Source organism: Astatotilapia calliptera, chromosome 1 (assembly GCF_900246225.1).
Source record: "Astatotilapia calliptera chromosome 1, fAstCal1.2, whole genome shotgun sequence".
In the NCBI taxonomy this organism is placed as follows: domain Eukaryota; kingdom Metazoa; phylum Chordata; class Actinopteri; order Cichliformes; family Cichlidae; genus Astatotilapia; species Astatotilapia calliptera.
In genome coordinates, this window is record NC_039302.1 from 35,937,285 (window position 1) to 35,949,870 (window position 12,586).

The following is a 12,586-nucleotide window of genomic DNA, read 5'->3' on the forward strand; positions in this document are numbered from 1 at the left end:
TTACGTGGTTTCTTTGAACTGGTTTTTGGTTTTTCTTGGTGGAGTGATTGTACAGATGTACAATATGATTTTACATCATACTGCATAATGACTTTAAAAAACAAACTTCACAGAAAAAGTATGAAAATATCAACTTTAAGGTGTATAAACACTCTCACCGTGGACACTGGTATATATTATACAATTGTGGGAAAAAGAAAGTACACCCTCGTTTTTATTGTAAGGTTTTATATACCAGGATGTAACTAAGGACCTGGCCACCTCAAAGTCACTGAGTCCACCTTGAACTTCAGCTGTCCGACAGCTAAAGCTGGGACCAAACTGGGTCATGCCATAGGGCAATGACCCCAGGCACAGCATAAAATCTCCAACGGAATGGCAGAAAAAGAAGAGAATCAATGTGCTGCAATTACTAGGGGTGCAACGATACACAAAATTCACGGTTCGGTTCGGTTCGATACTTTGGTGTCACGGTTCGATATTTTTTCGATACAATAAAAAGTTCATGCCTTTTTAATTTGTCATTTATTAAAATTATAAATATATATTTTAACTCAAAAGTACAGTTTTAAAATTTAATGTTGCTGAAACAACAAAGTAATAAAAAAATAAATCTATCTGATCGAGAAATCGCTCATCTTTGGAAAAGAGAGTTTATTACAGAGAAATGTCTCTTTCCAAAATAAAAGCTATTCTATACGCTTCTTCTGGGCTATATTCTCAGCAGCATATTAAACATATCAGGTCCCCATAAGGAGAATCATGTGCTAACGGCTGTCTAAATGACTCGGGTAAAGTTTGTAGCATGCGTGCTTGTTGTTTTTGTCTGCTTCCACTTGTCTTTGCACTAGGATGATGTTGGAGTAAATGTGCAGTCATATTCGTTGTGTTCCTGTAACCCAGTGTTAATTTGGTTATCTAGTGGGAGGGGCTATGAGCTCACGTGGCTTGTAGCTGTGCCAGAGAGCAAGCTGGGGTGAGCTAGCGGGGAATATCGCCTTCTGCAGTAGCCTTGAAAAGGACTATTGTTCGTTCTCCTGCCAGGTAAAAATCTGTTTCGTATGTATATTATACTATTCCATGTGTTATCATGTGTTTGCTATGATGTGATGTGTAGTAATGGTTATTAAGGTGCTAATCGCTAATCGAGGCTAAGCTAGCAAGCTCGACAATTAGCCGCCATGCTAAGCGGACGTTGGTAGCCAAGTTCGTATGTCACTAAGGGGCTATGAGCTCACGTGGCTTGTAGCTGTGCCAGAGAGCAAGCTGGGGTGAGCTAGCGGGGATTATCGCCTTCTGCAGTAGCCTTGAAAAGGACTATTGTTCGTTCTCCTGCCAGACGTTTCGCTGCTGTGCTGCCTCGCTGCTGTGCTGCCTTACTACTGTGCTGCCTTACTGGTGCCATTAAAGGACAAGCGGCCGCCATCCCTTCATCCATCCGGACCTTGATTATTTGGACCGAAGTACTCACACACACGCCCGCACTCAGTGCCATACACTCTCTTTATTTTGCTGGCCAGCTAATATCATTTGTTTTTTTTTGTTTTGTTTTCATTCACAAAGACTATCCAAAGACATTTTGGTTATTGTCGAATAGACACTCTTTGATTACGGACTGAGGAGGTTGTGGTGTTACAACCCCAGGACTGAGAAAAAGGACTCTTTACATAATATATTCACTTGTCTCCTGGTTAGGAAAAGTGACTATTGATGGAAATATTTTTCTTCTTCTTGTCTTTGTTTACATTGTATCCCAGAGAAGTTTTAAGTTGTTCAGGTTGAAACATTTGCACTTAAAGTCGGTTAAGTTTCCTTTGATATATCAGTGTCAAGCTGATGTTTAAGAGGGTATGTTAAGGACAGATGTGCTCCAGTCCATCAATCCTTTAAAGTGCTGGACACCGATGGTAAATTGCCATCAGACCCTAAATAAATTGTCCTCTGCTGTTATCCATATTGCTTCACTCATTCTGTGAGTATACGTATTGGTTACATTCCCACTAGTGCTGTCAGCGTTAATCTCATTAAAATGACTTTAACGCCATTAAACGGCAAATCTCCGTTAATGAGCTACTGCGGATCGTCCCGTGCGTGGGGCTGGACGGCGTCAACACGTTAACAAGCTAACGGCGCTAATGCACTAGTTCCCACCCATGTAATTGAGCATTGCGTGGCACATCCGACATACTGTTTTACTTTAGTCCATGACGCGCTTACCTTCAGGGTCATACGTCACATGAAGACCAAAATAGTTCCAAACGCCAGATCTGAATGAGGGTTGGGGAGGTTCAATTTGCCATGTTGCAACGAGCTTAGCTTCTGTCTCGCTAGCTTGCGTTGCGCTCAGTGGATCTGCGCTCGACAGTGCAGCCTAGGCGGAGTAGTCGAACGCAGATCCACTGAGCTCTCAACACAGACAGCATCGTCAGAAGAAAAGTTGATAAAATAAATTAAAAATGTTGTATTGTTCGATACATATGCGCACCGAACCGAAAGCACTGTATCGAACGGTTCAATATCGATACAAGTATTGTTGCACCCCTAGCAATTACCCAGTCAAAGTCCAGACTGCAACTTGATTGAAATGCTTTGCCAGGACCTTCAGAGAGTTGTGCATAAACAAAATAATAATAATAATAATAATGGATACTTTATTGATCCCCATGGGGAAATTACTTGTTTTTCTCTGCATTTGACCCATTCACTCAGTGAAGCAGTGGGCAGCCCACTAAGCAGGCGCCCGGGGAGCAGTGTGTAGGGACGGTACCTTGCTCAGGGGTACCTCAGGGTAGCCGTTAAGTGGATTCGAACCGCCGACCTTCCGATCATGGGGCGACCACTTTACCTACTGAGCTATCCCTGCAAACCTGCAAACCTCAATGAACCCAAGCCTGCTGTAAAGAAGAGTGGACTAAAATTCCTCCACAACAAGAGGAGACAGATAAAGTCACAGAGAAAAGCATTACTTGAGAGTTATTGCTACTGAAGTCGGTTACAGTGCAAAAATTTTGATCATGGGTTATCATTAGTTTCACAAACTCTAATAAGGACTAGATTATTTTCTAGTAATTGACAGAGGGTGAACTCTCTTTTCACTATGATGTTTGCCTCTTTCGGTTCTGTTTTGGACAGCTGGAAGCTCAGTGGTGCAGCGCTGAGAATTTAACATTACAGTTACTCAACTCCTCATTGCAGCGACAGGCTTTCATTATATTTGGGGTTTAAAACCTCGTGTGTGTTGAGTTTTACAGCACACCATATATGATTTAACATGACATGATCTATGGGTAGAGTTTGAGCTCAACATGAAGCATTTGAGAGGACGACTTAAAAAGATTTTGACTCAGTGTGAATTCAACCAACAAGCCTTGGTAATATTAGTGCCTTGCTTTGTGCACAGTAACCTTCCCCTGACCCAAAAGCCCTTTGAATCAGTGTTGATGTCTCAAGAAAGAGGTTGGTTCAGAATGTCCAGATTATACGAATACTTTTCAGGGAAAGATTATGATTTCCAGGATTCGTGGCTTGGAGGCGTTGTGTTTTTGTAGGAACAGCACAGTCAGTGGGGGTTTGGAGCCACTGCTGAAGAACAACATGCAGCGGAACTAAAGCTGAATGAATCTGATTCATTTGGGAACAATAAACAATTGAGAGTGCTCTGATGATGGAGAGGTTATCAGGACTCAGCTGAGCGAGAAGAGAACAGCACGTGAAGACAAAGTGTTCTGACAGAGAAAAAAAGAAAATGGGGCTTCCCTTTTGTCAAGCATGTCAGTCACACACAGGGAAACAACTGTTATTCTCATTAATCCCAAAGATATTTAGGTTTTTAAGAGAGTAATGACCAGCAAATATCAGCCCAGCTTTAAATATTATCTGTTTATAACAGTGAATGCTATAATTACAATATTAAAATAATAAAAACCAAACCAAACAATAAGAACTGGAGAATATTTCAGGAAAGAGTGAAAGTGGGGTTTTTTCTAATGTCACCTGGATGCTGACTCTTCGTTAAAGTGGAACATCATGGGAGTTCTGGCTGTTCCACCTTCAGTTACCAATTTACTTGCCGTCCCTGAACAGAGCTGACGGGCCCCTGAGGACATCAGATAAAAGTGACTTCAAGATCGCACGTGACATGATAGATGATAGTGGCCTCTGGAAGGAATGTTTTACTGGAGGTCGGTCATAAAAAATTACTCCTAGGAGAGATTTTGGATCTCAGTGACATCTGGGCCGAGTACACACTGAGGGCTGAGACTTTAGCTTAGATTATGTGCATCTGCGCATTTACCGACTATGTAACCTGTGACACTGATTGTAATTGCACTTTATATTTCCAAATTTGTAACGCACTGGGGTTTGCTACGGCTTGTGAAGGTTATATTGTCAGTTTGAATATAAAACCTTGTCTTGTCCTGATGTGTGATTCCAGACGTGAGCTGGACCTGAGGTGGGAAGTAACAAACACTTCTTTACTGTAGTTAAGTACAATTTTCAGGTATCTGTACTTTACTTGAGTAAGTTTTTTTCTGACTACTTTTTACTTTTACTCCCTACATGTTTAAACAAACATCTGTACTTTTCATCTGTACTTTTAAACTGATTTCATTCTAAACAGAAATACATGTCTGCCAGTGCTGTTCATTTATTAATTATGACGTGTGATTCTTTTCCCCACACTGAACTGTTATAACCAGGTTAGTTTTCCCCACCTGCTGAATCCACTTTAACCCCTGGATGTAATTTTTCTTCACATTCTAGCTGAGTATAATAAAAATGTAAAAAAGTTAGACTAACGTTTTTATTCCTGTCTACTGATAATATTTTATCATTGTGTTAACACAGCCCAAGGTTCAGTTAGCTTTGCACAAAAACAGAAACGTCCTCCAAACAGCTACTATTTACTTTCTTACTTTGAGTACATTTCAGGGCCTGTACTTTTTTACTTTTACTTGAGTAAAGACGTTGAATCAGTACTTCAACTTTTACTGGAGTAGTTTTGAACAGTAGAATTTGTACTTCTACTTGAGTATACAGGGAGTGCAGAATTATTAGGCAAATGAGTATTTTGTCCACATCATCCTCTTCATGCATGTTGTCTTACTCCAAGCTGTATAGGCTCGAAAGCCTACTACCAATTAAGCATATTAGGTGATGTGCATCTCTGTAATGAGAAGGGGTGTGGTCTGATGACATCAACACCCTATATCAGGTGTGCATAATTATTAGGCAACGTCCTTTCCTTTGGCAAAATGGGTCAAAAGAAGGACTTGACAGGCTCAGAAAAGTCAAAAACAGTGAGATATCTTGCAGAGGGATGCAGCAGTCTCAAAATTGCAAAGCTTCTGAAGCGTGATCATCAAACAATCAAGCGTTTCATTCAAAATAGTCAACAGGGTCGCAAGAAGCGTGTGGAAAAACCAAGGCACAAAATAACTGCCCATGAACTGAGAAAAGTCAAGCGTGCAGCTGCCAAGATGCCACTTGCCACCAGTTTGGCCATATTTCAGAGCTGCAACATCACTGGAGTGCCCAAAAGCACAAGGTGTGCAATACTCAGAGACATGGCCAAGGTAAGAAAGGCTGAAAGACGACCACCACTGAACAAGACACACAAGCTGAAACGTCAAGACTGGGCCAAGAAATATCTCAAGACTGGTTTTTCTAAGGTTTTATGGACTGATGAAATGAGAGTGAGTCTTGATGGGCCAGATGGATGGGCCCGTGGCTGGATTGGTAAAGGGCAGAGAGCTCCAGTCCGACTCAGACGCCAGCAAGGTGGAGGTGGAGTACTGGTTTGGGCTGGTATCATCAAAGATGAGCTTGTGGGGCCTTTTCGGGTTGAGGATGGAGTCAAGCTCAACTCCCAGTCCTACTGCCAGTTTCTGGAAGACACCTTCTTCAAGCAGTGGTACAGGAAGAAGTCTGCATCCTTCAAGAAAAACATGATTTTCATGCAGGACAATGCTCCATCACACGCGTCCAAGTACTCCACAGCGTGGCTGGCAAGAAAGGGTATAAAAGAAGAAAAACTAATGACATGGCCACCTTGTTCACCTGATCTGAACCCCATTGAGAACCTGTGGTCCATCATCAAATGTGAGATTTACAAGGAGGGAAAACAGTACACCTCCCTGAACAGTGTCTGGGAGGCTGTGGTTGCTGCTGCATGCAATGTTGATGGTGAACAGATCAAAACACTGACAGGATCCATGGATGGCAGGCTTTTGAGTGTCCTTGCAAAGAAAGGTGGCTATATTGGTCGCTGATTGGTTTTTGTTTTGTTTTTGAATGTCAGAAATGTATATTTGTGAATGTGGAGATGTTATATTGGTGTCACTGGTAAAAATAAATAATTGAAATGGGTATATATTTGTTTTTTGTTAAGTTGCCTAATAATCATGCACAGTAATAGTCACCTGCACACACAGATATCCCCCTAAAATAGCTAAAACTACAAACAAACTAAAAACTACTTCCACAAACATTCAGCTTTGATATTAATGAGTTTTTTGGGTTCATTGAGAACATGGTTGTTGTTCAATAATAAAATTATTCCTCAAAAATACAACTTGCCTAATAATTCTGCACTCCCTGTAGAATGTCTGTACTTTTTGCCAACTCTGCCAAAAAGGCAGTAAAAGAGCTGATGATCCTCTCAAATGTGCATCCTTAGCCAACATAAAGGACAAGTTAGCCACCTTAATGTGATAAAAGAAAGACTGTGCTGACCGGTCACTTGTGTGCTTCACTCTGATGCAGCTTCACTCCAGTACATCTGCCTACAGCAGGATACCTTCACTGTTTTCACTATTTATCTTGAAAACTGTTTAGATTCCTACTCACAACTGCTGCTCAGCAGATATCGACCCACATCATGGATCAATTCGCCAGATCAGGAACATGCAGCTGTGAATGCAGAGAAGAATCAGTACAAACGGGGGAGAGAAAAAGACACAAAGTTAAAAGTCACAGATTCTGCTAATTTTTTTCTTGGCCTCTACTAGAGTAACCTTGCTTGGTTCCCAGTTCAGGATAACCTTTATAATATATTTTATAGCCTCTCAGTTTATTCTGTCTTGTGGCCTCCTGCTTGGGACGTGCTCAGGATGCCTGTCTCACCTAAAACTTGGACTAAAATCTGTGACATGTCTGTTTCCATCTAATATATAAGTTAGTTGCAAGCATTAAGAAACATAATCACAGAGAAAATTGTTAAGTTTAGTTCTTTAATGCTCACCACTACCCACACAGTGGATATTCATCAGCAATAAGTCACTGTGGTGTCTGGGCAGCTGTCAGTGCTTTAGAGATTACATTTCTAATTCAGTAGATCGTCTTCTCTAGTAGAGCTCTGTTGCAGTGTGGTGGTAGATATACCACCACACTGTTGTTTTGAGCCTGAACATGAGGCTTCGTGGCCAGAAAGACACCAGACTGATCCTTTAAAGCTGCAGTGAGGTAGTGCGATCAGTTTAAGTAGTGGCTCGACCCCTGCAAGAACGTGTTATCCTCCAAACTGAAGTTTAGTCTGACTTAACTGATCACTGTCAAACATCCCGTGAGATTTTTCAAAGATCGTCAAGTTTTTTTGTTTGTTTGGTGTTTTCCTTTGGTAAAGTACAGTACATATCACTCTTTGGGTTTCAGTTCTGACATCAATTTAGCTTTTAATTTACATTTATAAACAGTGACCAGCACCTGGAAAATAAAGTCTTTTAATAGATAGCTTTAAAATGTTACTGGAAGCCCATAAAAAAGCGTCCATCAGCAGACCATCGGATTGGTTCCAGCACTGCCCCTAATTAGGAGCTGGGTCCTACCCAAGAGTTTGTGCTCGCCCTAGCATGTCCAGGCTCCAGTTTTTGCAAAGCTTCTTGTGACAATTTTAACTGTTGATGGTGCCTTACACAACACAAAGTAAATAGAACTAAACAGATAGGAGGAACAAACTGCAGCTTCACCAAGGTGACCCGACATCCTCTTATCTGTCGGTCAAGTTCCTGCAGTGCCTCTCCTGTCTTTAATCTTGCAGGTTGCAGGACATCCAGTTGAAACCGGCGGTCACGGTGTGAGTGGAAAAGCTGATCTGCAACACGTGGAGAAAGGCTCCTCGGCCCCTCCGGGGTGTGATACGTGTCAAACAGCACTGAGATTAAGGGAAGGGGGTTAGAGCTGCAGTGTGACCGTGCAGCTCAGCAGGCATGTTCGCAGCGGCGGGTAATCGTGTCAGACAGGTGACAAGACTTGCTGTGAACTGTTGACCTGAACCCGATGCTGCTCACGCCAAAGTCACAGAGGAGAAGGAGAAAAGAAGCAGGAACAGGGTTATTAGTGCTGAGACAATGGGCCTCGCTCTCAAACAGTGTGTACGACTGCTTTTCCTTACCTCAATCTGTTGCAGTACGCTGCAACCAAAGTTAGAGCTACCTTAGCAGCTTCCATATTTGTACCCAGAATGATTCATGTTTGGATATTTTACAAAATGGTAACATTTATGTTACAGTTTTTCAAAGCAACAATAAAAAATGCTTGTGAGTTTAAGTAAACAGCAATGAAGAAAGGTTTCATGCATTTACCACAGTGATCATAGCTCACATTTAAATGTTTGTCATATAAAATTAATATTCAGAGAACAATCAATTCTTGTTGGATTTTATCGCTTCCCCTCTGGTTTCAGAGAAACATCCCACATCTGGGTGTTTTTTTCTGTTCTCGTGGGGAGTTTCTCAACTCATGCTGACACATTAGGTGCTTTTTGTCCTCCAACCTCCTTCCTTCTTTTTCGTTGGTCTCTAATTCTCTTTTTGATGTCAAACCTTCTTTTGTTGATCTGAGCCACAGTCCCAGGGGGCAGGCAGCCTTCACCACCTTGATTATTCCAGCTTTAGCACTGGACTACTTCTGGCTTCAGCTTTTGTTTGACACTGATTTTTCAGACTTTTTCAGAACACATCAAATACATCACAGCTGTCACAGTGATGCACACACTAAGGTAAATGAATTTACTCAAACAGAGAAATGAGCTTGGACTGACTGCTAACGCTGGACACATACAACCAACAAATACATTTTCGATTAAAAATCATACTCAGTGTGTACCTTTAATTAATCTCGCTTAATCTACAGTTTTGTGTGTGAACAAGGTAAGAATATTTCACATCAGTGTCTCTGAACTAACCTTTTGTGCTTAAAGGTCCACAGGGACCTTTGCCCTATGTCCAGGGAAGACATAAGGAACACTGGAAAGATTTATTTACATTTTGGCTGAGGTGTAGTCATGTTTGAGAAGAATGCAGCTCATGAAGAGCAGTTTGCTCAATCCTCCTAATCCTGAATGTCCTCTCAGCCTGTCACAGTACTTTGTTTAGTCCCTGATTAATTTGGCCCACAGCAATTGAACTCTGAAGGTTTTAATACCAAAAGCAAACAAAAGCAACTCTCAAAACATTAGCTGTCCCCAATACAGAGTACAGCATGTTAATACTTGCTGAGATTTGAAAGCTCCAAAAAGTCCAAAGTGCAGCGTTCAGTGGAACAGCAACGGGTCTGCTTTGTGGTCTCAGTTCACCGTTACCCGCCTGTGCACAGATCAAAAGTCTACTGACTGCCTCTGAAGTCATCTGATACACCAGTCTTGAATGAAGTCTTGGTTTTCAAGTATATAAGCACTTAAAAAGAGAACAGCAGACTAATCCTGAGTCACCCTCTCTGCGCGCAGGACTTGATGAGATGCTGGAAAGCTTCCTCTGAGAGTCTGCTCAGGGTCCACATGATTCATCATCTCTTTCGTGCACATCGACGGTTTGCTCTGTTACTTCACAGTAAGGAGTTCCTGGGTTCAAAGCTGAGCTGTGTAAAGTTTTCATGACCTCCATCTGTGTAAGATGTTATCAAAAACATGCTAAATGCCCTTGACGTTTTGAGCTGCCCCCCTACAGATGCCAACCTACGCTTCCATCCATCTTTGTTCTTAACTGCTTGTTCCATTTGGGGGAGGATGGAGAGATCCCAGCATGTCCGACATTGAGTGGGACTATGATGGTTTGGCTTTGACCATAGGACAAATGTGTTTTATCTGAGTACCACTTCTCTTCTCTCAGGTGTTGTGTCAGTTAGCCGTCTTCAGGTTTTTTCTTTTTGAGCTGTTAACTTTTGTAAATTAGAGCCAAATGAAATGTGGGACATAGGATAGAATCCAATACAGTCCTGCATGAAGTGGAAAAGCTAACGATCCTAACTTAGAGTTGCAGGGGGGCTGAAAGCTAATCCAGCTGTAATAGGATGAGATGTGGGCTGCACCTGTCCACCATGGGGCCAACGCAAAGTCAGACACACTCACTCTGACATCACAGGCTCAGGGAGGAATACGAACTTCACACAGAGATGGAAATGCTGACCGAGGGGCTTCTAGCTGTCAGGCGACTGCACTGAAAAACTGAAACTCTTTAGAAACAGCCTGGATGTTATCAGAAGGTTTCTCGTAAACATGATGTGCAGATGCAGGTCTGTTCCCTGCAGCACTTTTATGGTGAGAAACATGAAAGACCACCTAAGGCCAGCAGCACCTGCTGTTTGTGGAGAAAGTAAATTTACTGTTGACTTTTCCATAAATTCTTGGAAGCAGCAGCTCACCTGAGATGACGCGTGCCATCGTGCTGTCTTTAAAACGTTTACAGGTCCAACAGGTTCTGGAAGAATACAATAATAAGCTTTATTTATAAAGATCACAAAGTGATTTACAGCATGTCCAGATAAAACAAATCAGCACAATAAAACCTGATAAAAATCAAACTTCTAAAGGCGTGGAAAACAAATAACCAAATTTCCCATCATCCTGTTCTCATATCAAATTCGTCTTCCTGAATTCTAGCTAATATTGTGATAAATAACCAAAACAAAACAAGTCTGATCGTAGAAATGTTACACAAGAATTTAAAAAGTGGCTACTCAGCATGTTAGATGTGAACACACGTGGGTTCAGAGAAGACCTAAACCGCTTTGATCAGATTAAAAGAAAAAACAAAAACAAACCTAGAGCTCCGAGACCAGCCCCGTCTCGTACAAATAACAAACCAAATTATTTGATGTCTTTCAGCAACACATTTATTCCTGTGTGTGCATGTTCAGTCCTTGAATGAGGTCCCTTGGCTGCAGCCCTGACACTGATGTGTAATTTACAGTTGTAGAAATAATGGATGAATTCATGTCAGCGTCCATCAGAGTACTTTCTTGGAAATGTATCACTTCTTTTTCAGAAATCATGAGCACAGTTGTCTGGAAATTAGTGTTACCCAATGCAATATACAAATGAAATCAATGACAGCATAAAAAGGGAAGCTTGATGGAAAAGAGAACAAAGTTAGTGTGAGCCGAAATAGTAAATTATGTAGAATTTGGCTCTTTGGAGCCAAAACAGAAGGAAATAAAAGAAAAGCTTCAGCATGCACTCTTTAGTGATGTTAGCTAAACAGCAAAAATTGCAACTTGTACTTTCCAGTTCTTATTCTATAAGTAATTTGGCCTCACTGGCCAGATTTAAACTGTGAGAATTTAGACTTTAGAGTAAACCCTGAAAAGACGTCATCAAATCCAGCTTGTCACTTCTTTTAATGTTCAAGCCTCTCGCCCCTGCAGTCAAAGCTCATCCCAGCTGTGTGTGGACTTGTTCTCCGAGTGTGCGATGGGATTTTCTGGCTTCTCCTGCTGTCAAAAACATACCAGGTTAACGCTCCTGTCAAAGTGGCGTCCTCACTCTGAGCCATCCTCAGATCAGCGGCTCTGAGTGCTTCTGCATTTTTTCAAATGATATAGGTTAAAGGCTTGGTTGGAGTTAGACAAAGGACAAAATACACTTTATTTTCTTTCAGCTCATCATTAAGAGCCAAACGTCAAACAAATGCAACGGCGCAAGAGTTAAGGGGTCGGCATTTGGCTGTTGCTCAACAGCTGTTAATCAGAGAACAGCCCAGCTCCTCTCTTTGTCCCTGGCTGGGAGTGTCAAGCACCAAATTGAAATGAGTCGAGAAAGTTGTTTCTGAGCCAAGTTTCAGTCAGAAGAAAGCCCAACAGTTCCAAGTCTCCTTTGTCTGGTCAATCTCAGCCGGCGCAACTGGAGCAGGTCGCGTTAACTGTTCGATGAGCAAACGTCGACCCATAAAAAGGAATATCCTGCATCCATTACTCAAAGGTATATAGGCATCATTACAGTGCAAATACAAATACAGCGATGCAAAGAACTTAAAGGAGACGAGAGAGGTGCAGGGGGGTGCTGGTGCTTGTTTGAAGGTTTTGATTTTTAAAAAAGAAAATGTGTTTTTTGCATGATGTGCGGCAGTGTGACAAAGTAACTCCAACTGGAGCTTTTGTGTTGACCTTTAAGAGTGCAGTGCAGTCGTTATTGATGTCACTAAATTCGATTCATCAATACACTAATCGGTAATCTGTCTCAGTCTTCTGATGAGCTCCATGTGGCGCTGTAATGACCTCATACAAATTTCAACATAAAGTTCAAGCACAAAAGTTCATTCTTAAACCACTGAGCCCAACATAAGGTCTGCTTACTGGTTTTTCCTGAACACCG

General features: G+C 41.7%; 1 long non-coding RNA gene across 1 annotated transcript; it reads left to right on the forward strand.

Moving 5' to 3' along the window:
* The first annotated feature begins 899 nt into the window (after positions 1-899).
* LOC113025462 (uncharacterized) lies at positions 900-1,954 on the forward strand. The gene is made up of 2 exons (XR_003272800.1): positions 900-1,044; positions 1,340-1,954. It is a non-coding gene; the product is annotated as an uncharacterized LOC113025462 (long non-coding RNA).
* The last annotated feature ends 10,632 nt before the right edge of the window (positions 1,955-12,586 follow it).